Source organism: Furipterus horrens, unplaced genomic scaffold (genome assembly GCF_987537825.1).
Source record: "Furipterus horrens unplaced genomic scaffold, mFurHor1.1.pri manual_scaffold_2, whole genome shotgun sequence".
In the NCBI taxonomy this organism is placed as follows: Eukaryota; Metazoa; Chordata; class Mammalia; order Chiroptera; family Furipteridae; genus Furipterus; species Furipterus horrens.
Window position 1 is genome coordinate 157,053,104 of NW_028327172.1, and position 25,868 is coordinate 157,078,971.

Below are 25,868 nucleotides of genomic sequence, written 5' to 3' on the forward strand. Positions count from 1 at the left end.
ATTTGCTCTTTGTTTTTGTTGTTGTTGAGTTTCTTAGGTGAATATGATTGAGTGGGTCTGGCAAGAGATATGGTATCATACCATTCACAGTTGAAAAGCACTTTAGGACTTTAGGGAATGTTGTAAGGAAGAATTTTGCAACATTTTCTGACTTGTCAACTCCTTTTATAGTACAATATTGCACCCCCGCTTTGAAATTTTAACAATTATTTTATCATTTTTACAATACATATTAAGAAGTTATTTAAAATTAAACAGCCATATTTTAGATCTATGTTAGAAATTTTAAGCTAGGTGCTGAGAATATGGGTATTTATTATACTACTACATATATTTTGTATTTCTGATATTTTTCATAAGAAAATACCTAAACTATGAACAATAAAATGGCAATAAATATGTATCTATTGACAGTTGAATCTAAAAAAAACAAAATAAAAAAACCTAAGCAAACAAGAAGAACAGAGACAGAATTATGGATATGGAGAGGGTTTTGATGGTTGCCAGATGGGAGGAGGATATAGGGGAATGGGGGAATAGGCAAGAGAAGAAGCTGGGAGGAGGATATAGGGAAATGGGGGAATAGGCAAGAGAATTAAGAAGCACAAATACGTAGTTACAGAATAGCCATGGGGGTGTACAGTACAGTATAGGAAATGGAGTAGCCAAAGAACTTATAGGTATGACACATGGACATGAACAATGGTGTAGGGATTGTCTGAGGGAATGGGGGGTGCTGGGTGGAAGGGACACAGGGAGACAATTGGGACAACTGTAATAGCATAATCAATAAAAGATAATTAAAAAAGGAAGAAAATATTATGCCAATATTTTATTTTTACATTCTAATTCTTATTTTAATAAAATAAAAATTCAATATTTTAATTTATCAAGAGATAAACATTCTAATTTATTTTAACATAATTCTATAAAAAATATTACAGACAAATAATTATTTTTGTGTGTGTGTGTTTATATCCATGAGGGAAATTGGTGTAGTTTTCATTTCTTGTGATGTAGTGTCTGATTTTGCAAATAAAATTTAACATGACTTTATAGCATATTTGACTTTGGGACTAGAAATATTTTATTTTATTTTATATTATTTTCATGTTTTTATTTTTTAATTTTATTTTTTTGTTTTTCAATTACAGTTGTCCCTTTTTTCCCCCATTGTTCCCCCCCAGCCCACCCCTTCTCCTACAATCATAACTCTCCCCGTTGTCTATGTTCATGAGTCATTTATAAACGTTCCTTCGCTAAACCCTTAACTTACTTCTCCCTTTTCTCCCCCTCCCCCCTCCCCCTATTGACTGTTATTCTGCTCCTTGTCCTATTTAGTTCATTTGTTTATGTTGTATTTTAGTTTCCTGTATTAGGTGATATCATGTGATATTTTTCTTTCTTTGCGTGGCTTATTTCACTAAGCATAATTCTCTCTAGTTCCATCCATGTTGTCGCAAATGGCAGGAGTTCCTTCTTTCTCTCTGCTGCACAGTATTCCATTATGTAAATGTACCACAGTTTTTAGATCCACTCATCTACAGATGGGCACTTAGGTTGTTTCCAGCACTTAGCTATTGTAAACAGTATTGCTATGAACGTAGGGGTGCATGAGTTTTTTTGAACTAGGGTTTTAGGATTTTGGGGGTATAATCTTAGCAGTGGAATCACTGGTTCAAAAGGCAGTTCCATTTTTAGTTTTTTGAGGTAATTCCATACTATTTTCCATAGTGGCTGCATCAGTCTCCATTCCCACCAACAGTGCAGTAGGGTTCCCATTTCTCCACATCCTCACCAGCACTTGTTTATTGATTTGTTGATGATGGACGTTCTGACTGGTGTAAAGTGGTATCTTGTTGTGGTTTTTATTTGCATCTCTCTGATGGCTAGTGATGATGAGCATTTTTTCACGTGTCTATGGACCTTTTGTATGTCCTCTTCAGAAAAGTGTTTGTTCAGGTCCTTTGCCCACTTTTTAATTGGGTTGTCTGTTTTCTTGATGCTGAGTCATATAAGCTCTTTATATATTTTAGAGAGCAGTTCCCTGTCTGAGATATCATTGGCAAATATGTTTTTCCATATGGTTGGTTTCCTTTTCATCTTGCTAATGTTTTCTTTTGCTGAGCAGAAACTCTTTAGTTTGATGTAGTCCCATTTGTTTATTCTTTCCTTTATTTCTCTTGCCTTAGGAGATATATCCATGAAAATGTTGCCACGTGGCATATCTGAAATATTCCTGCCTATGTTTTCCTCTTGGACTTTTATGGTGTCATAGCTTACATTTAAGTCTTTGATCCATCTTGAGTTTATTCTCTTGTGTGGTGTAAGTTGGTGGTCTAGTTTCCATTTTTTGCATGTCCCTGTCCAGTTCTTTCAGCACCATTTGTTGAAGAGGCTCTTCTCACTCCATTTTATGTTTCTTCCTCCTTTATCAAATATTAGTTGACTACATATTCCTGGATTTATTTCTAGACTCTGTATTCTGTTCCATTGATCTATATGTTTGTTCTTTTGCCAGTACCAGACTGTTTTGATCACAGTGGCTTTGTAGTATTGTTTGATGTCTGGTATTGTGATTCCTCCTGCTGTTCTTCTGTCTCAAGATTGTTTTTTCTATTCGGGGTCTTTTTTGGTTCCATATGAATTTTTGGAGTATTTGTTCTAGGTCAGTGAAATATGTCATTGGTATTTTAATAAGGATTGCATTAAATCTATAAATTGCTTTGGGTAGTATGGCCATTTTGATAATGTTGATTCTTTCCATCTAAGAACATGACATTTGCTTCCATTTATTTGTATCTTCCTTAATTTCTTTCTTCAGTGTTATGTAATTTTCAGAGTACAGGTCTTTTATCTCTTTGGTTAAGTTTACTCCTAGGTACTTTATTTTTCTTGTTGCTATAGTAAATGGTATTTTCTTTTTTGTTTTTGTCTCTGATATTTTATTGTTGGTGTACAGAAATGCCTTAGATTTTTGTATATTATTTTGTACCCTGTTATTTTGCCAAATTCACTTATATAGAGTAGGCTTTTAGTGGAGTTTATAGGGTTTTCTATGTATGTTATCATGTTATGTACATATAATGATAGTTTTACTTGCTCTTTTAGCCCTGGCTGGTTTGGCTCAGTGGATTGAGCGTCGGCCTGCAAGCTAAGTGTCGCTGGTTCGATCTTCCAGTCAGGGCACATCAGAGAAGGAAAACTCTGACTCCAAAAAATCTCCGCTGCCTTGTGGCATACCTCTTCAGGGGAAAGGCTAAGGGAGTAAACTCCGACAGAAAATCCGGAGCCAGAGTCCCTAAGGCGGTTTGACGTTGTAGTCAACACCGGCAACTCCTGCGGCGCACCTGAAGCCAAGCTGTATTGACTCCGTCTTTCCCTTGGACCCTTCAGCTGCGAAGAGAGGGGGGGTCTGCTGCATGGGCAACAGCAGACCCTCCATATCACCCTGCCCAGGCTCTGTAGCTTCAGCTTCACTGGAGAGGACACTCCAGCGTCATTGCAAGATGTCGATTCAACACAGGAGGAGACAGATACCGTGTCACTCCCGAGTTGGACTGCACAGCCATTCTCGGCAGTGCAGATAGACTCTTAAGAAGCTACACCATCGTCTCTCGAGACGGACGGCTGCCGACGACTTCCTCTTTCCCAATTTGGATGCCTTTCATTTTTTTTTTCTTGTCTGATTGCTATGGCTAGGACTTCCAACACTATGGTGAATAGGAATGGAGAGAGTGACAGCCTTGTCTTGTTCCTTATTTCATGGGGAATTCTTTCAGTTTTTGTCCATTGAGTATGATGTTAGCTTCAGGTTTCTCATATATAGCTTTGATTATGTTAAAGTATGCTCCCTCTATTCCCATTTTGCTGAGTTTTTTAATCATAAATGGGTGTTGTACTTTATCAAATGCTTTTCCTGCATCTATCGATATGATCATGTGATTTTTGTCTTTCATTTTGTTTAGGTGATGTATTATATTTATTGATTTGTGAATATTAAACTATCCTTGCATCCCTGAGATGAATCTCACTTGATCGTGGTGTATGATCTTTTTGATGTATTGCTGGATCCTGTTTTCCAGTATTTTGTTGAGGATTTTAGCATCTATGTTCATCAGTGATATTGGCCTGTAGTTTTCTTTCTTTGTTGTTTCTTGACCTGGTTTTGGAATTAGGGTAATACTGGCTTCATAGAAAGAGTTTGGGATTTTTTCCTCTTCTTGGATTTTTTGGAATAGTTTGAGGAGGATAGGAGTTAGTTCTTCCCTGAATGTTTTGTAGAATTCGCCCGTGAAGCCATCCGGTCCAAGGCTTTTGTGTGCCAGGAGATTTTTGATTACTGTTTCAACTTCCTTCTTTGTTATTGGTCTGTTGAGACTTTCCACTTCTTCTTGATTCAGTTTTGGAAGATTATATGTTTCTAGAAATTTGTCCATTTCTTCTAGGTTGTCGAATTTCTTGCCATACAGTTTTTTTATTTTTTTGTAGTAATTTCTTACAATCCTTTGTATTTCTGTGGTATCAGTTGTGATTTCTCCTTTTTTATTTCTGATTTTGTTTATTTGGGTCTTCTCTCTATTTTTCTTGATGAGCCTGGATAAAGATTTTTCGATTTTGTTTATTTTTTGAAAGAACCAGCTCCTAGTTTTGTTGATTTTTTGAATTGTTTGTTTAGTCTCTATGTCATTTAATTCTGCTCTGATCTTGATGATTTTTTTTCTTCTTCTTGCCCTAGGCTTTTTTTTTGTTGTTGTTGTTCTAGTTCTTGTAACTTTAGGGTTAGATTTTTTATTTGAGATTCTTCTATCCTTTTCAGATATGCCTGTATTGCTATGAACTTCCCTCTTAGGACTGCTTTTGCTGTGTCCCCTAGATTTTGGGCTGTTGTGTGTTCATTGTCATTAGTTTCCAGAAATTTCTTAATTTCTTCTTTGATGTCATTGTTAACCCATTCATTATTTAATTGCATGATATTCATTCTCCATGAGTTTGGATGTCTTTGATTTTTTTCTCTGAGGTTGATTTTTAGTTTCAAGGCATTATGGTCTGAAAAGATGCTTGATATGATTTCAATTTTCTTGAATTTGTTGAGGCTTGTTTTGTGTCCTATCATGTAATCTATCTTTGAAAATGTTCCATGTGCATTTGAAAAGAATGTATATTTTGCTTCTTTGGGGTGAAAAGTTCTATATATATATCAGTTAAGTCCATGTGGCTTATTGTGTTGTTCAGTGCCTGTATATCCTTGGTGTTTCTTTGCTTTGAAGATCTGTCTGTTGTTGATAATGAAGTGTTAAAATCCCCTACTATGAGTGTGTTGCTGTTAATATCCTTCTTGTGATCTTCTAGTATTTTCTTTATGTATTTGGGTGCTCCTGTGTTGGGTGCATATATGTTTATTAGTGTTATATATTCTTCATGGACTGTTCCTTTAAGTATTATGAAATGTCCTTCTTTGTCTCTTTTTATTGCCCTTGCTTTGAAATCTGTTTTGTCGGATATGAGTACTGCTACCCCCCATTTTTTTCATGTCTATTTGCTTGGAATGCATTTTTATATCCCTTTATTTTCAATTTGTGTAAATCTTTTGTTTTGAGGTGTGTTTCTTGTAGACAGCAAATATGTGGGTCCTGTTTTCTTATCCATTCGACTATCATATGTCTTTTGATTGGAGCATTTAATCTATTTGCATTTAAGGTTATTATTGACATGTATTTATTCATTTCTCTTTGTACCTGTGTTCCTCTCCTCTTTTTTTTCTTCTATTTCTTAAATCATTTCCTTTAGCATCTCTTGCGATGCTGGTTTGGTGGAGATGTATTCTTTTAGTCTTCCTTTGTCTGAGAAACTCCTTATTTCACCTTCCATTTTGAATGAGAGCCTTACTGGGTAGAGTATTCTTGGTTGTAGGCCATTGTTTTTCATTGCTTGAAATATTTTTGGCCATTTTCTTCTGGCTTGTAATGTTTCTGTTGAGAAATCGGTTGATATCCTTATCAGAACTCCCTTGTATGCTATTTGCTGTTTTTCTCTTGCTGCTTTTAGGATTCTCTTTGTCTTTGAATGTTGCCATTTTAATTATGATGTGCCCTGGAGTGGGTTTTTTTGGGTTCATCTTCATTGGGACTGTCTGTGTTTCTTGAACTTGCATAACTTCTTCTCTCATCAGGTTGGGAAAATTTTCTGTCATTACTTCCTTTATTAGCTTTTCTATTCCTCATTCCTCTTCTTCTCCCTCTTTTATTCCAATGATCCAGTTATTATTTTTCCTCATACTATCTTGTAATTCCCTTACATCTTCTTTGTACTTTTTCAATCTTTTTTCATTTTGTTGTATTGTCTGGGAATTTTTTTCTATATTGTCCTCTAACTCACTGATCCAATCATCTGCTTCGTTTAGCCTGTTTTTGATTGGTTCTACTGTGGTTTTCAGTTCAGAGATTGTATTCTTCATTTCTTCCTGGTTCTTGTTAATAGTGTCTATGTCCTTTTTTATGCTGGTGTAGTTTTCCATAAGTTCCCTGTAATTTTCTTGGAGCTGTTGATAACTTCCTTGGAGGTTATCATAGTTGTTTTTGAGGTTGTCGAATATATTGAGCTTCTTCACCACCATTGTTTTGAATTTCATATCTGACATTTGGGCTATATCTATTCCATCTACCTCTCTGGGGATTCCTCTTTTTTTTTTCATTTGGAGGTTGTTTCTGCGTCTTATCATGTTGGATTCTTCTTGTTTGTTTTTGTTTTTTGGATTTGTCTGCTTTGACTTCCCACCTTTGTGGTATGAGATTCTTTATAGGAGATCTGTAGGTTTCAGTGGTGCAGTCTTTTTGATCTCCTCAGCCTGATGTTCTTGGGTTACCCTTTATGTTGTCTGTTCAAGCTGTCTGTTTATATTTCACATGCTCTTTGGTAGTATCTTCCTTCTGGCTAGTTGATTGAGAGTCACTCTGTCCACTTTGTCTTGAGTTCTTTTGTGGAGATACTGTTAAAAACATAGACACACAGCCCAGGCAGGAGACCCACACCCTCAAAAATATCTCCCACCCTCTATGACGCTATCGTCAGCCAACAAGCCAGTATTAATATAAACATAGAGATGTTAGAGCTTTTATACCTAGGAAGAATATATAAGAGTTGTTTTTAGGGAGGAGAAATATGATTTTTGAGAGAGGGGATGATAGATTAATAATAGTAGTGTTGAGACTATGCAAGACAGTTGGTAATATTTACTTTGTGTGTTAATAATAATAAAAGAAAAAGAGGGCAGAATGCAGTATATAGTAAGAAAGTGGAATTGTATAGTATTAGGTTTATATAGTAATTATAGTCTATTCATTTAGTGTTAAAGGGAGGCTAAACAAAACAGACAAAAATAAACAAAAATTAAAGAGTAAGGATGAGAAGGAGAGATGGTATGAAACAAATTAAAGAGGTAGTTTAAAAACATTTTTTTAAATAAAAGTAAAAATTAAAATTAAAATAAAAAATAAATTTAAAAAAGTAAAATGAAATAAAATACAAATAACTAAAATAGAAATAAAAATTTAAAAAATACAAAAAGAAAGTGTTAACTGAGTTCAGCTTTTGTGTGTCGTCTTTTTTTTTCTGTATCCACAGCTGGTCTAATGAGGTGGGCCAGAGGTTTCTGATCTTTGCAGCAGCATTGTGCGCCTGTGTGCGGTGTTGGTCACGCACCCTGGTTATTCCCGCACACCCGGGTTATTCCCGTGTACCCGCGGTGGCCAGTGCATTCACTTGGTGCCTGTTGGAGCCAGCCAGCGTGCTCATGCACGCACAAGGTGGCCTGCGCGCTAGCCTCAGGCCTGCAGAGCCGTGACCCGGGAGTCGGTCTCTTGCCCTTTTGGGCAGGGCCCCGGACACTTGTGCACAGTGGAAATGAGCGTCTGTGAGTCCCCATTGCCCGCTGTTCCCACACCCGCCTGGGCGGGCACGAGCAGAGCCTTCGCAAGTGGGCTGTGCTCCGACCTGGCGCCCACTGGGGCTGGCCAGGGGTATCTGTGCACGGTCCTCTGCGTGTCCAGCGGGCCCTCCCTGCGCCCGTTGGGGCACTGTTTTTATGTCTGTTGGGGGTGTGTCCGAGGGGCACCCAGGCGCATGGCCAGTGACCTGGTTGCGCTCCTGGGCTAGTGGATGAGGGCACCACCTGTGCGGGCCTGCGCTACCCAAGGGGAGGGTTGGGGAGTGGGCGAGTGCACTTCTGCACCTGTGTTCCTCAAGAATGTCCTATTACCCCCGACCTTTCTTCCCCTCTTTGCAGTACACAAAAGAAAAATATAAAGGAAGATCACATTCTCACATGCACAGCAGTACACTGTTTCTTGCTTTTCAGCGCCAGATGCCACCTGGCCCACTCCTGGCTCTGCCAGTGGGCAGAGATCTGCTCTCCTCCCGATTCCTCTCTGGGGAAGCCTGTGGTCACTAAAAAGTCTTTGTGTACTTCCAGCTGCAGCTCAGGGAGACAACCCAGTCAGAAATCCTGCCTTGTCCCTTTTTCCTCCACTATCCTCACCAAACAGGTCGTTCCCAGATGGTTTTCTCTAATCCAGCAGTGCCATGGCTCGACTCCTGCCAGTGTCCAGCTGCTCACTGAGATGTTCTGTCTGCAATTAGTCCAAACTACAGACAGGTCTTGGGAGCCAGAAAGCGCAGCCTCCCTTCACTCGTCTGCCATCTTCTCCTACCTTATTGAGACTAAAAATATTTTAAATAGGGTTGTCGTCTAACTATAAGTTCTAAAATCAATAACTACTTTCATAACTTAATGTTTGAAATTTCTCTTTTGAACTTAAATCAACTGATATTCTTTTGAGATAGATATGATTTTTAGCTTTGTTTCTAAATTATAAGATGAGGAAGATATTTTCAGGCTTTGATTTGTAAGCACTTCTCCATAAATAACACACTAGTCATGGATGAGCTTTATTCTCTATAGATAGAAAGTTGTCAGGTTTAACCTTGTCCTGATGTTTTGCCACATCCCCTTCCATTTTTAAAGCCTGGTGATTCAACCCCTGAAATACTCTTTTCATTGCTTCCTCTGCCATTCAAACACTCTGCTGCCCACTGCTGTCACTGGAGATCAAGACCATATTACCTTTTCCCTGACGGAGGAAATTCATTCCTCAACTTTGCTCCTTTATAGTCCTGCTCCAACCTAACTTTCTGGCATTATCTATATATTACTCCCATAAAATACCTACACTAAATTTTTAAAAAAATCTGGTTTTAATTTTCCTAAAACCCTTCCATGTTTTTCATCTTTACATGTTTGCCAATGCTGTTCCCCCTACCTGGAGTCTCCTTTTCTCCTCCTTAAGTCTTACCGATATGCAATGCTAATTTCTCTTTTAAGATTGTCCTAATTTCCACCATTGAATTGCCAGCACTTCCTTCATTAAATATCCCTTACTCTGTTCTTACCTCACTTACTTGTACTCTGCCTCACAATGGAATCAAAGGGATCACTTGCACAGATATTTCAGAATAATTCTGCTTTTAGTTATTCTGTCCTGGGGATCCTTTGGCCTAGATATAATATGTCACCATCCAATCAACATTCTCCAGGTTGTGTTTCGTGCCTGGTATCTCTTGAGGATCCTCCACAAATACTCTTTTCCCACTGGCAATAACACCTCTCTCTTTAGGAACTATCTCTGCCCTACTTTATGGATTCTTTTGTGAGATTGTTAAAGTGTCTCTCCCAGCCAAATAAGCACATTAGAATGTCTGTGTTAGTATAACTTGAATCTTATTTAAAGTAACATGAGAAAAACAAAAGGTTATATATTATTTAGCCCATTCATGTCTCCTAAAGAGACTTAACTTAGTTCCTTCTGCAAAAGCTCTTGGGACTACTTAAGTCCCTATTCTTTCCAAAGTTCTTTCTTTGATTCTGAGCTGGCTAATCTTTGCCAATACCTTCTTTCTTTACTTATTTTTCTTAAATTATCCAGAGCTTTGCCTATTACTTAAAGTAATAGGCAAACTTGAAGAAGTGTGACTAATACACTATTGTAGCTCAAATGTCAAAAATTCTATTATAGCATGTGTCAAAATTTGGGGTCACTCTAAATTCTTTCTGTTACTAGACTTAAGTCCCTCCTTTTCTAAAGTTTTGACATTGGGACAGCTTTTACTCTCTTGTTATTTCCAGTGGCATCTAGGTGAATCTTGGTGTGGGGTAGACATTCTATGTGTTACGAATTTAATGGACTTGAATAACTTTCCACTGAGTGGCAGTTCAGATAATAGCTGTCAGGGAGGAAAGAGTCATAAATCGGAGTCAGTGATAATCTGAAACTGGGATAGAGGCCTTGTGCTGCATGCCAGGCATAAGAATCAGCAGGTATACTTGGCATTTTCCTGACACTAGACCCACTCCCACTCGAATAGGACACAAACCACGGAATCTGATGCAGTTGCAATGCTAACAGAGACAGCTCTGTCTGTCCCGCAGGTACTGTTTCTGAGGTACATGGTTGTTAACTCTTCACTGATCAGGCAGTAGTAAAGTTGAAGGAATGGCCCATCTCACCTGGCAGGTAAAGCACACTGACCAGAGGTCAGGGATTGCTGAGAAGTCCAATAGTTGATGAGTAAAAGTATAATGCATGAACTAATATTTAGGCCTTGGGAAGAAGGATGGTAAAAGCAAGGCATAGGTTTGAATTAAAGAGGGATAGAAAAGTCAAATTTACTAGTAGCAATATTAATAATGCTCAGCAACTAGGCGATGGTCAACCGGAGAGGTTCACCAAAAAAACACAATTTCTGCCTTAAGTCTGGAAGTGTGGGTGAGGATAGATCTTCAGGTAGCCTCACACTTTGTGAACTTATTCTGTATTTTAAGACATTTAGTGAGGATGTTATAAACTAATATCAACTGCTGTTGCAATAACAGTTTCTACAGAGAATAAAATATTTCTAAGACCTGGGTAAGTGACACATATACAGGCTTCATAAACTATTTTTTTGTTTTATATATTTTGAGGCTATGTTGTTAGGTGCATACCAGTTTATAATTACTGTATCTTCCTGGTAAATTGTTTCATTTATTATTAGGTCATGACCTTTTTCATCTCATCATTATTTTTGCCTTAGAATCTTTTTATTCCTGATGCTAATGTAGTTGTGGACTTTTCTTTTGACTCATGGCTCTTTAGAGTAATTTATTCTGTTATACTTTCAGATGATCTGTATCCTTATATTTTGTGTCTTTCTTGTAAAGATTATATAGTTGCTTTTTTAAAACTGACATGATTTTACAACAAGGGTTTATTTCATTTATATTGCGTGTGACTTTATTTTGTGCTTATATTCATTTTACCAACCTTGCTGTTGAGTTATTGATGATAGCCATTCTGATAGGTATGAGGTGATACCTCAATGTGGTTTTAATTTTCAATTCTCTGACAATTAGTATGTTGAACATCTTTTCATATATCTATTGGTCATCTGTATCAATTGGCCTCTTTGGAGAAGTACCTGTTCAGGTCCTGTACTAATTTTCTAATTGTATTGTTTTTGTTGTTTTTGTTGTTGTTGCTGAATTGTGTGACTTTATTAATTTTGGATATTAACTCCTTATCAGTTGTATTACTGGCAAATATCTTCTCCCAATCAATAAGTTGTCTTTTAATTTTGTTGATGGTTTCCTTTACTGTGCAAAGACTTAATATGATGTAGCCCTGTTTGTATATTTTTTCTTTTGTCTCTCTTACACAAGGAGATATATCAGAAAAAATATTGTTAAGAGAAATGTCAGATATTTTATTGCTTATGTTTTCTTCTAGGAGTTTCAGATTTTTGAGTTTTAAATTTAAGTCTATAATCCATTTTGAGTTTATTCTTGTTATGGTGTAAGAAGGTTGTCCACTTTTATTTTTTCTGTGTATCTTCCAATTTTCCCAACATCAATCAGTGAATAGACTGTCTTTACTTTATTGAATGTTCTTGCTTCCTTTGTCAAATATTAATTGACCATATAGGTGTGAGTTTATTTCTAGGCTCTCTATTCTGTTCCATTGACCAATATATCCATTTATATGCCAGTACCATGCTGTTTTGATTACTATTGCCTTGTAGTATAGTTTGATATCAGTTGGCCTTGTTCGTCCAACTTTATTCTTTCTCAAGATTGCTGTGGCTATTTTGTGTGTGTGTGTGTGTGTGTGTGTGTGTATTTCCATATAAATTTTTGGATTGTTTGTTCTATTTCTGTGAAATATACCATTGGTGTTTTGATAGGAATTGTGCTGAATCTATAAATTGCTTTGGGTGGTATAAATATGTTAATAATGTTAAGTTTTCATATCCATGAGCAGGGTATATGTTTCCATTTATTTGTGTCTTCTTTGATTTTTTTTTTTTTTTTGTGTGTGTGTGTGTGTCTTACAATTTTCTGAGTACTGGGCTTTCACAACCTTAAATTTATTTAAATGAGATTGTTTAATTAGTTTCCCTTTCTGATAGTTACTATTGGTGTACAAAAATGCAACTGATTTCTGAATATTTATTTTGTACCCTGCTACTTTACTAAATTCATTTATCAGTTCAAGTAGTTTTTTGGTGGAATATTTATGATTCTCTCTATATAGTATTATGTCATCTGCAAATAATGACAGTTTCACTTCTCCTTTTCTAATTTCAATGCCTTTTGTGTCTGATTGCTGTGACTATGACTTCCAGTACTATGTTGAATAAAGAGTGGTGAAAATGCGCATCCTTGTCTTTTCCCGATCTTAAGAAAAACACTTTATTTTTCTGATTAAGTATAAAGTTAACTGTGGGTTTTTCATATATGGGTGTTAATATGTTAAGTATGTTTCCTCTATATCCACTTTGCTGAGAGTTTTAATAATAAATAAATGATTCATTGTGTCATATGTTTTTTCTGCATTTATTGGTATGATATGATTTTTACTCTTCATTTTGTTTATTTGATGTATCACATTTATTGAGTTATAGATATTGTATCAACCTTGCATTCCAAGGATAAATTCCAATTGATCATGAAACATAATATTTTTAATATATTACTGGATCGAGTTTGCTAATATTTTATTGAGGATGTTAGAGTCTATGTTCATCAAAGATATTGGCCTATAATTTTCTTTCTGTAGTGTCTGTATCTGGTTTTGAAATTAAGATAAGGCTAGCCTTGTAAAATGAGCTTGGGCATTTTCCCTTCTCTTAAATTTTTAGAAGTAGTTTAAGAAGGCTAGGTGTTAGTTTTTCTTCAAAAATTTAGTAAAATTCACTTGTGAAGCCATGTAGTCCAGGACTTTTGTTTGTTGATTACTGCTTCAATATCATTAGTTGTAATCAGTCAGTTCATATTTTCTGGTTCTTCTTGATTCAGTTTTGAAAATTGTATGTTTCTAGAAATTTACCCATTTCATCCAAGACAGTCTGCACTGCAGGCCCAAGCTGGCCATAGCCAGTTTACTCCTCTGCAGAGTACAAGCTCGACAGGGCTGGTCCACTGGGAATTGAAAGGGTGAGACTAATGCATTCCTCCAGACTGATAAAGTATGGAGGGAAGTGCTCCATTCAGGAAAGATGGTGTCAGGGGGCAATGTAGGACAGGAACTTAGCTCAGGGACTCTGGTGGCTGTCCCTTCAGCAATCTCCTTGGAGCCACACAACCCAGTTTCTGCTTACACAACTCTAGTTTTCTTTCAGCCATCTTCCATCTGCCAGAACCCAGTGTGAATGGCAGCAAGGTTTTGTGCATGAGCCCTTTAAGAGGAAATTTAGGATTCTGGCAAACTCCTTTCTCTACCTGAAGAACAGAATTCCCTTTGATTTTCACAGCCAGATGTTATGTGGGCTTCTCTTCCTGGCTCTGGTGCCTCAGGCTGTGGAGTGCAGGGTGGGGTTGAGATCTTCATGCTCCTCAGGAGGCCCCTTTGTATTATAGTTGAGGTATCCCTCCAGGTTCTCAACTGCCACACCAACCCTTTCTTTATCTCTGCTCTCCCTACCAGTCTTGATGTTGCTTCTTCTATAAATTCTTGGTTATAAAACTTATGTTCATCTAGTCTTTAGTTGTTCATTCAGGTAAATTATTCTACAATTTAGTTGTAATTCCAGTTTGGACCTGGGAGGGAGTGAGGATAAATAACTTTCACCTTCTCTGCTGCCATCTTTGATCCCCAAGTATGCTGCCTTCTAACCCATTCTCCACATTGGCATAGGGTGACCTAAAACATACTGGACTAACTTACATTGCTACTTAAAATCCTTGGTTATTTTATTCCTTTTTCTAGTCCTGGATTGTCAGGAGCACAGTGATTCCTAAGTAAATGTGAGGGGTATTTTTAATGAGACAAAGAAGAAAAAATGAGAAATAATGAACACTATGTGTTTAGCACTGTGCTTGGTATTCACAATGGTGAACAAAATAGATAGAGTTTCTTTCTACAAGGAGTTTTTAGTCTCATTCGTTCAATCTAAACAATGAAATGCCCCAGGGCATTGACTGTATATCAGCTGTTACACTATATATTTTACCAAAATGATCTCATTAGGTATTCAGGGCCACCCCAATGAGTTAGGCTCTATTATTATGCCCACTTTATTCAGTAGACAACTGGGGCATGGCAAAGTTAAGTAATAAGAGATGGAGCTAAAATTAGAAACTAGATAAACAGACTTCAGAGCTCTTTCCTAATTGAAATTGATAATGTGCTGTCATAACCCATTTGTTAAAAAATCAATTTTTTCCTGAAACAAGTAGGGGAACAATATAAATCCGAGTATTACCAAATATTTAACTCTATCAAACTAACTTCCAGAGTAAGGCACAGCCACTGTCTGCACTGAATTTTCCAGAAGCCCGTAATTCCTGTTCCATAGTAAGAAGAGCATTACTTTGTATGCCCGTCAGTTCTCTGCCTGAGCATGTTGGCCTGATTCCAGGATTTTCATATCAGGAATTATGTACCTTTTTATTTTCCATATTTAAAGGTTTTCTGGTTTTAATAGCCTGTTGTGTTTGTTCTCAGTTTGTATGCTTCAAAAATAATTTCATGTTCTTCAAACTTCATAATATTTTTAATGTTTTAACAGTCATTCCCTTAATATATTTTACTTATTATTTTCATTTAAAATTTTTACTTTTAATTGAACTTCTAAAGATATCTTTAGTTTCCACATCTCCATTTCTCTGAATTTGCTTCATTTTTACTCTTTTCAACCATGTCCCAACTGCATTTGATTTTATCCTTTGAATAAAGGAAATTAATTTAATGCGATTAAATTTCATGCCTTTTTAGAATATCAACTCTAGCACAAATAAAGGAAAAAGGACCTGTGGAGCATGAGTTCCAAAACATGCTTCAGGACATGGGTCCCTTATGGTGAGCCAGTTCAGAAGGCAGTGTGGCCCAAGTCGGCCAGGGTTTTGTGTGTGAAGAAGAGATATGTTGAGTCCTGAGGTGTATGTCAAAAATCCTGGCTTTATTCTCAGTTCTTTCACTAACTGCCCTTGTGACCTTTGGTAGACTCCTTCCTTGTTCTTCTCAGCAGTAGCAGGAAAGAGCTGAAGTAAATTATTTCCATGCCTCCTTCCAACTTCAGTAAAGTCTATGCCCCATGATTTGGATGGTAGTAGGTTAATAGAACAAAACAGAGCATTTTGATAGAGCCATATTAAAATAGCATATGAAATTATCAAAATATTGCTTTGTATGACTTAGTAATGTTCTCAAACAAAATCCTTGATATATTCCTTACCCTATGCCTAAGCTTATCCCTGTTCATTAGCCTGTGAGTCCCATCAAAATGTCTCTGGCATCAAAACAACAATATCAAAATAGTATAATATGAGTCCTTTGAAGAATGCCAATATGTTTAGTTCTATAGAACTGGGTTTGAATTCCAGGCTCAGTTTCTTACTTACCAGTTAGCTATAGGCCTTGAAAATGAGACACGTCAGCCTTAGCTTCCTTGTCTGTAAACCATAGTACTGACACCAAAGATGTGAAGTTTAGAAAGAAAATGTGTCAAAAGCCAGTGCAGCCCTGGCTGCTGTGGCTCAGTGAATTGAGTGTCGGCCTGCAAGCCAAGTGTCACTGATTCGATTCCCAATCAGGGCACATGACTAGGTTGCACGTCAGGTTCCCAGTTGGGGGCATGAGTGAGAGGCAACCACACAGTGATATCTCTCTCTCTCTCTTTCTCCTCTCTCTAAAACAAACAAACAAATAAATTATTAAAAAGAAAAGCCAATGCATGCTTTATCACATAAAGAAAGGAAGTAAAACTTGAGGTAGCTTAAGGCTTCCAAAAGAACTTCCTAAAATAAAATCATTTGTGTTTTAAAACTAAAAAGTTTTAAAATGATGATTTTTAAGTCGGACGAGTCTTGGATTTTAGAAGGACCAATAGCCCCATGGACTGAGAAGAAATAAAGGGTTCAAGTGAGAAGAAAAAGCAGAGATCAGACATTCAGACAGTCTGAACACATACTGAACAACTTATCAGCTGTACAAAAAGTAGAAATTGTTTATGAAAAACAAGCCCCCATGTCTCACTCACTACTATCCCCCAGTTCAGAGTCATAGTTTCTGAGTCAGACTGAATATCAGCATTTAGAAGTGTTGTTGCTCTCCAGGAGCATGTATTACTGTGATGCAGCAACATTATTCTTGAGCCGTGGCACCTTGACCTTGTGCGGCTCAGAGAAATCTCAGCAGACTCATTTGTGGCATTAAGTAGTACCAAATCAGCTAAAAGGCCCAAAGTAAAAGCATATGTTGCTCCAGCAGAAAATTTTGAAACACTTGGTGAACTTCTTGAGAAGTGAGGTGATATTATAAAATTGGGTTGTCTGGTTGCTGAATTCCCCAGGCAAAGAAAACAAAGAGAGTACTGGGTTATGGGGGTAAGATGGGTTAAAACTGTCTGGATGATGATGATGATGATGATAATGATGATGATAATGACTGTGGTGGTGGTGATGATGATTTCTTGATAATCACAAGTAGAAAGAATGCATACAGATTCTATAAAATTGTGTCCATGTTTGTGCTCCTGATCTTCATATGGTTCCATACTCCCCCCCCCCCAAAAGCTTTACCTGAACAGTTACATCAGTTTGAATTTTTATTCTTTTGAAAAACTAAGTGGGCACCCACTACATATTATAAGCTATTCTAGGTGTTCAACATATGAAATCAAGTAAGACACAACAATTTTTGGACTGAGTTGACAGTCCTTTGGGGGGTAAAAAGCTATAGGCAGGTCATGATATAATCTAATGTGGTAGATGTTACAGAAAACTGGGCAAAGTGCTATGGCTCACAGAGGATGGATCAGCCAACTCTGCCTGTGATAATTATAAAAAAGTCCTAATAGAAGAAGTAAACTATTTTAGCGGGCTTATTAAAATGAAGATAATGCTGGAAGTGAGGTGGGGAGACATTTTAATTAGGAGCAAAGCATATCTAAAGAAGGCATAGAGTCAGAAGTTTGTATGGTGTAGAGTCTTGGGCCTGATACAGACCTGGAAATTGACAAGAAGGCCATACTGACAGAAACTTATGCTACAGGATAGATAGTAGGGATTAATTCTAGAAAGGCATTTAGATGATAGCCTGATGTCAAGCTAAAGAGTTTGAATTTTATCTATAAATTTCAGGAAGGTTAAGATGTTTAGTTGTGTGGGATTTCGTTTGTTTGTTTTGTTTTGTTAACCTGGGATAGGCCCTAGTGACTTTTTTTAAAGTATATTTTATTGATTATGTTGTTAGAGTAATCCTAATTTTTTTCCATTGCTCCCCTCTGCTCAGTACCCCCCTTCCCTCCAGCAATACCACTCCCCTTAGTTCATGTCCATGGGTCATGCATATAAGTTCTTTGGCTTCACCATTTTCTACATTATTCTTAATTTCCCTCTGTCTGTTTTGTACCAAACAATTATGCTTCTTAATCCATGCACCATTTTCCTATTTCTTCCCCTTCTCCTTCCCAGCTCATAACCCTCCAAGTGATCCGCATACCCATGAATCTGTTTCTATTCTGGTTTGCTTATTTGGATTTTGTTTTTATTTTTTAGATTTGGTTGTTGATAGTTGTGAGTTTGTTGTCATTTTAGTGTTCATAGTTTTGATCTTCCTTTTCTTAAGAAGGTCCCTTTAACATTTCATATAATAATGGCTTGGTGATGATGAACTCCTTTAGCTCTACCTTGCCTGGGAAGCATTTCATCTGCTCTTCCATTCTAAATGATAGCTTTGTTGGATAGAGTAATCTTGGTTGTAAGTCCTTGCTTTTCATCTCCTTGAATACTTCTTGCCACTCCCTTCTTGCCTGCAAAGTTTCTTTTGAGAAATCAGCTGACAGTCTTTTAGGCACCCTTTTGTAGGTAACTCTTTGCTTTTTTTTTTTTTGCTGCTTTTAAGATTCTCTCTTTATCTTTAACCCTTGGCATTTTAATTATGATGTGTCTTGGTATGGTCCTCTTTGGGTCTAGCTTGTTTGGGACTCTCTGGGCTTCCTGGACTTGTATGTCTATTTCTTTTGCCAAATTTGGGAAGTTTTTCTTCATTATATTCTCACATAAACTTTTGATTTCTTGCTCTTCCTCTTCTCCTTCTGGCACCCTTATGAGTCGAATGTTGGCACATTTAAAGTTGTCCCAGAGGTTCCTAAGCCTTTCTTCATTTTTTTCAATTCTTGTTTCCTCATTGTGTACTGGTTAACTCTTTTTTTTTTCTTCCTTATGTTCCAAATCATTGATCTGAACCCCGGTTTTCTTCCCTTCACCATTGGTTTTGTGTGGCTTTTCCTTTGTTTCATTTAGCATAGGCCTCACTTTTGCCCTTATCATTTGCTGTACTTAAGCATATCTGTCAAGCATGTGAACATCTTTATCACCAGTGTTTTAAACTCTGTTATCTGTTAGGTTGGCAATCTCCTTGTCTATTAGTTTGGCTATCTCCTCGTTGCCTAGTTCTCCCACTGGAACCTTGATCCATTCCCACTTTTGAGCCATATTTCTCTGTCTCCTCATCTTGACAGGCTCCTGTGTTTGTTTGCCTTTGTGTCTTAGGTAGAGCTGTCGTTCCTGTTATGTTGTAAGGGGTGAAGCCTTAGGTACTTATCAGTATAGGGTGACCCATTTCACCACATTATGGTACTCTATGTGAGGGAGGGGTCTGAGAGGGAACAGTGCTGTTTGCTCAGCACTTGCACCTTTTCCAGACACTTCTCCCACTTCCATATGGGACTGGCACTGCTCTAGCTGTTGCCCTAGCTGTTGTTCCCAGAGTGGGTGGATCTGCAGATGTTCTAGGATCATGTGGGCACTTAAAACAAGTGTACTCTGCTGAGAGACCAGCAGTTTCTTTCTCTGCCCCAACTGCCACTGGTTTGCACAGTCAGAAGCAATGAGGCTTCATTTTCCCCAGCGCTGGGACCCTGAGCTGTATGGTCTGGTCTGGTGCTAGGAGTGCTTCCCAGGTGTCCCTCTTGACTTTTTAAAATGTGTGACTGTGCTTTCCACTCGCCTGCCACTGCTGCCACTGCTGCTGCCACCACACTGCATCCTCTCCACCCTGCCTCTGCCCCTTCTACCTGTCTGGATTAGTATTTCTTCTTTATATCTTTGTTTGTTGGACTTCCATGCAGCTCAGTTTTATGGAACTTCTGGTTGTCTCTAGTTTTGAGGTAGTTGTATTCCTTCTTAGTTGTAAAGGGAGATGCAGTGTGTCTTTCTAGTCAGAAGTCCTGCTTTGTTTTAAGTGGTATAAATTTAATAGGAGAAAGATGTTTAATCCATTTCACTAAGGAGACTCTGGTGGCATGGAGACCATTTTGCAAGCCATTGTATCTCAAAATTAATGGTTTGGTCCTAGAAGAAGGGATAAGTAATGCAGTTAGAGAGAAGAGGCTGTATTAAGTCTTGTTGCTGAAGTGAAATAAGATACACAGGGTGACAGATCAGATGTAAGGATGTTGGAATAAAATAGAGTTCTTTATGATGGCACCAAGCTTTTAGTTTTCAAGGCAGGGTTTACTCATGAGCAGTCAACTGGTGGGTCAGCCATGGCTGGCTGATTTATGATAGCTTTGTCTGGGACAGCTCAGATGACTGAGGCTTCTCTCCACACATGTAACAAACTACCACAAAACTTCATTAATATACACTTATACACGAAATCATTAGTATATGGTAATAAACATATTATTTCTTACGAGTCTATGCATTAGCAGGGCAATTCTTCATTAGTATGCTGGTCTAGACTGATCTCAACTGAACTTTTATAAACTTGTGGTCAGATGATGGTTAGCTGGAGATTGACTGGTATAGGTTGGCCTCATTTGTTCCTATACCATAGCAGGAGAGAGAGAGAGGAGAGAGAAACATATTCAAGAAGAGGAAAGTGGACTCAATTTCTTAATGGGAGCTGCTGCAAATTTATATTATGCAGGATGAGGATATGAGAAGTGAATAGAGAATAGGGGTCATCTGTATAATCCATCTATCATAGCACCCAAAATATGTAAACCATATCACTTGTATTTCTTTTACACATAACCTTAGCTGAATGCCTAAACCAGATAGAAATGTATTCTTTTTGTATATTAATGACAATGATGACTCTGGTGCTATTTAATCAATTTCCTATGTAATAGCTCATTGACCTGGGTTAATATGCAAGTGACATTTTACCTCACAATTTCTCAATAGCTGAGCAAAATCCAGTGACAAACTTACTTTGTTTTTCCAAAGGTATGAGACATAGGGAAGATGAAAAATCCAGGTCAAAGAGTGATTCATTTGCTATTCTTTCTTAGCAGCCTGCAGGCAGAAAAGTTTACAAATCACATTACACTGGACACAGGAGTAAAGCTACTTAGTGATAGTCCCACAAAGCTGTCAATCTGAGGATGGAAGGGAAGTGGAGTTTATCCAGTTAAGAAGTGGCTTTCCTTATACATTGGTGTGTGAACATTACCCTAGATATAGAGCTTCAAATATCCCTCCCTCTAGCTTTCTCTTTGCCTGAGTCTCCACTAGCTTCCCCACTAGCCCTGGTGAAACTTAGTAATATAAATTAAGCAACAATCTCACATAAAGGTAAATATCCATAAAATAAAAGGTCATTCTTAGACATTAGACATGGCTTAGCTTTATCAACAGATGAGGGGTATGCCTGTTAAGGAAGATTTTTATCTGTGTGAACTGGTAGAAGCATTAAACTGACAAAAACCAACACTGTGGATTAAGTAAATATAGAAACTTTTCTCCTATCCCTAAAAGTTTATGATCCATGGAATAAATATCTCTAGAAGAAAGGCTTCCTTGACTAGACAACCTGCTCTGTGTTTTAATAGATAACATACTCCATATCGTACTACCCACTAATCCAGTCGGCTGATGAAATGTTCACAAAACAATGGAGGCTATTGAGTATTACAAGGCATTTCCATTGGAAACCACCTACTCCTACTAGGTGCCTCTTTCTCCTTTCATTGGCCCACGTTAGCAGAGTACTGAATAACTATGAACTGGAGAAGGCATTCACTATGGCATTTCTGTTGGGACTTTTAGTTTTTTCCTTAACTTTAAAAAATTTCAAGAAAAATAAAATCATGTCAATGACACTTCAGAAATTGGACTCACACAAAAATGCAATGTTCCCTAAGATGATGACAATTAATTTATTTGCTCCCTATATTTTTATATACATGTACACCCTCAATTACTTCATTCTTTAAGGTGCCAGTCCAGCTGTGGGATGACTGTATGACCTGATGGACCTCAGGGCCTACAATCTCCTGGGTGGTCTGAGTCAAAGCCCTTTCAAGTGGTGATGTTCCAGAGTTAGAAGTCTCTTGCTTGGGAACAGCCATGAAATGGCTCATATGAGAGAAATGTTGAAGATGCAAAGCCTCATGCTGTCCAAGTTGCCAGACTTTTCATCAGTAAGTTGAATATATGGTATGTGACACCTCTCGAGACAGCAGTTAAATGAACATATGAGTCAATGCATAAACTAATGGATCAATGAATGAACAAAGAAAAGAAATAAAAAGAAGTCAAAGCTGTTTTCTATCAGTTTATTAAGAATTTGGTATAAAAGAATTTTTGAGGATAAAAAGAATTATCTATAATAATTATATGGAAAAATTTTATAATAATATTAGTACTGGATTTTAACTTCTAATGCTCTAGATTATCCTGAGATAAATGAGAATTTGATGTAATTTCTGATAATTTTAGGGAACACTGAATTATACTCCCTTTCCCTATGAAGAGAGTATATTTTATTCACCAGAAAATAGCATCCATATGTTATTTTGTTTGATAGTCATATTTTTCAACAAATATTTATCAAATACCCTTGTGCTGGGTACTGTGTGGTGAGCTAGGACTATAGACATAGCCCCTGGTCTCATAGAATTGAGAGTCTCATAGAAGATGCATTGAAGAAGCAATTAAAATTATCATGGTTGTTATGAAAAACTATAAGCTGCCATAACAATATAAAACAAAGCTATCTTATTTATTCTCAGAGAGTAATTTCTCTGAGAAAAAGTTGTTTCATCTGAGACCTGAAGCATAAAAGTTTGTCAGGTGAAAGGGCTAGAGACAATGGGAACCTATGTTCCCTCCAGAAAAGCAACATGTGCAAACACCCAGAGTCAAGGCATATTCCAGTACCTAAAAGAAATTTGGGTGGAGAAAGGAGAAGGCTCGGAGGGCAGTGTATAGAAATGGGTGGACACTCATAAGTTATATTAAAGGTTTTATTTACAAATAGTTGATATTGTTATTAAATCCTACATCATTGCTAGTAAGTCATTTTCAAGGGAAAATGCTATTCCTAATGCCTTCAGGTATGTTTCTCTATCCTCAGATACACCTATTTCTCTCATCCCAGTCTTTGTCACCTCTCAGTGTGGCACCACATATGAGGTTCTTGACTGCATTGCCTCCTCCTCCTTTGTGAGTATCTTGAGAGGTGAATTGTTGGAAACCTTGCCCTATACTCAGTTTGTCATTTCTTTTGGCAGGTTTCAATCCACATGACTACCTTTAACCTAGGCTATGGGCAAGTAAAATTTCATGAGACTCTATACGAATGTTTCACTCATATACAAATATGTAGAATTTATAGCATTCTATTAAAATAAAAGCAAAGAACTGCAAAGAAAAACTGAACTAATCTAAACAGACTTCTCTGGTTGGCTTGCACTATTCATTCTTATGAAATGTAAAATGTGTGTTTTTCCAGATGGCTGTAGCTCTCTCCTCCCTGGATAAACAAAACAAATCAGATGACTGGCTTCCATGACATTCTTCATTACACAAGGCATTTATCTGGCTTCTTGTTATTCTTTCTGATGCTGTGAGTGTCAAGTAATAGTCCTTGATATTTACTAAAGACCATCAAGGGTAGAAAGAGCCTGGACTTAGAAGCCTTAGGTTCAAGTTCTGGCACTACTCTATGGCTGCTGGTCTGTGACCTTTCTATGCTGCAGTGTCCCCATCCACTAGATGATCACAATTATCCTTCATCGTCGTCGTCGTCGGCAGCCGTCCGTCTCGAGAGACGATGGCGTAGCTTCTTTTTTTTTTTTTTTTTTTTCTTCTTTCTTTTTTTTTTTTCTTTCAGATTTAATGTGTTCTATTGATTAAAATATTACATTTGTGCCAATTTCCCTTCCCTCTGCTCCCCTCCACGCGGTGGCCCCCCTTCCCTCCAGTTGTCCCCCCCTTTTAGATTATGTCCATTAGTTGTGCATACAGTTCCTCCCAACCTCTCTCCGTCTATTTCATTCCCTCCTACCATGATCCCCAATTCCTATATCATCTCCCTCCCTCTCCCCACTCCCCCTCCCTGTTGACCTCCCCCCAATATGCTTCCCGTACCCATGGTTCCTTTTCCACTCTCATTGCCTATTTAGTTTGCCTTTGTTTCATCTCCCTAGCTTCTGTTTTTTAAACCAGTCCCTTTAACATCTCATATAACAGTGGTTTGGATCTAATGAACTCTTTCAGTTTTATTTTGTCCTGGAAACACTTTCTCTGTCCTTCTATTCTGAATGACAATTTCGCTGGATAGAGTATTCGTGGTTGTAGGTTTTGGATTTTCATTACTTTGAATATTTCTTGCCAGTCCCTTCTTGCTTGTAGGGTCTCCCTTGAGAAGTCAGCTGATAGTCTAATTGGGACCCCTTTGTACATAATTCTTTTCTTCTCTCTTGCTGCTTTTAAGATTCTCTCTTTATCTTTAATTTTTGACATTTTGATTATAATGTGTCTTGGAGTGGTTCTCCCTGGGTCCAGTCTCTTGGGAACTCTCCTTGCTTCCTGGACCTGCATGTCTATTCCCTTCCCCAAGTCTGGGAAGTTCTCCTTTATTATATTTTCACTCAATTTTTCAAGTTCTAGTTCATCTTCCTCACTCTCTGGCAAACCAATGATTCTTATGTTGGGCCTTTTATAGCTGTCCCAGAGGTTTCTGATCCTCTCATTGTTGCTTCCCATTTCCTCTCTCTGCATTGGTTGACTTCTTGTTCCTTCTCCATATTCCAGTTTGTTGAAATGAACTCTGGATTTTTTTTCCTCACCATCTGTCTCGTATGTGGTTTTGTTCCTTTCGTTATGAATGTTTTTCGCTTCTTTCATATCTTTTTCCTGCTCTTTTGTGAATTCTGTAAGCCACCTGATAACAATGGCCCAGAACTGAGCCTCTGACAGGTTTCTTATCTGTTCATCTGTCAGGTTCTCTATCTGCTGCCTGGTGAGCTGTGTCACCGGGATTTCTATAGTTGTCTGCCTCATTTTGACAGATGCTTTTTGTTTTCTTGGGCCGGCTGTCGGGGGCAGTGCCTGTGTACGCGTCATAAGTCAGCGACCGGCGCCTGTCTGCGACCTATTTCGCAGCCCTGTGGTGCTTTCTTTGGGGGCGGGGGTCCAAGATGGTTTCACACAGTTATTCAGCCAGGAGACCGGGATCCGTCCTCCCGCCCCCCTGGGCCTCACTGTTCAAGGCGATGCGGTGGCTGCTTTCCCCAGCGCTGGGGTCGCGCACTGCCAGGGGCTTGACTGCCTCCGGGCTTTTTCGCCGCCCCGCCGCTGACCGCAAACAGCGCTGCCCTCTTTAACTCATACCTGCCCAAATGGCACCGCTGGTTTATAACTTCATATGTTGGGCTTCCGTGTAGTTTTATTTTCTGGAATTTCTAGTTATCCTTTGTTTTGAAGTAGTTGTATTCCTCTCTAGTTGTAGAGGGAGACCTAGCGTGTCCGTCTAAGCCTCCATCTTGGCCGGAAGTCGGCGTAGCTTCTTGAGAGTCTATCTGCACCGCCGAGAATGGCTGTGCAGTCCGACTCGGGAGTGACAATTCCTGCCGCACTTGGTACAGGTGAAGGCAGATGGCCGTTGTTGCTGCTGTTGACGCTGCTTCCGCCTCGATCTTTTCTGGACCGCCTCCTCGTTGCGCGCAGCCTCTGCACGTGACGTACCTTGCCTGACCACGAGCCTCCAGGCTAGGCGGTCGTCTGCCTGAACTTTCCATGTGTTGAGATTGATGGAGCATTGTGTCATGTCCTTTTTGCAGATGTCTTTGAACCACAGTTTTGGGCGCCCTGTCATCCTCTTGCCTTCTGCTAGCTCACCGTAGAGGAGGTCTTTGGGAATACGGCCTGCATCCATTCTTTTGACATGGCCGAGCCACCTGAGGCGTCTCTCGCTAAGAACTGCATGCAAACTGCTCATATTGGCTCGCTTCAGCACCTCGGTGTTGGGGACCTTATCCTGCCAGGCGACATGCAGGACGCGTCGCAGGCACCTCATGTGGAAGCTGTTGAGTTTCCTTTC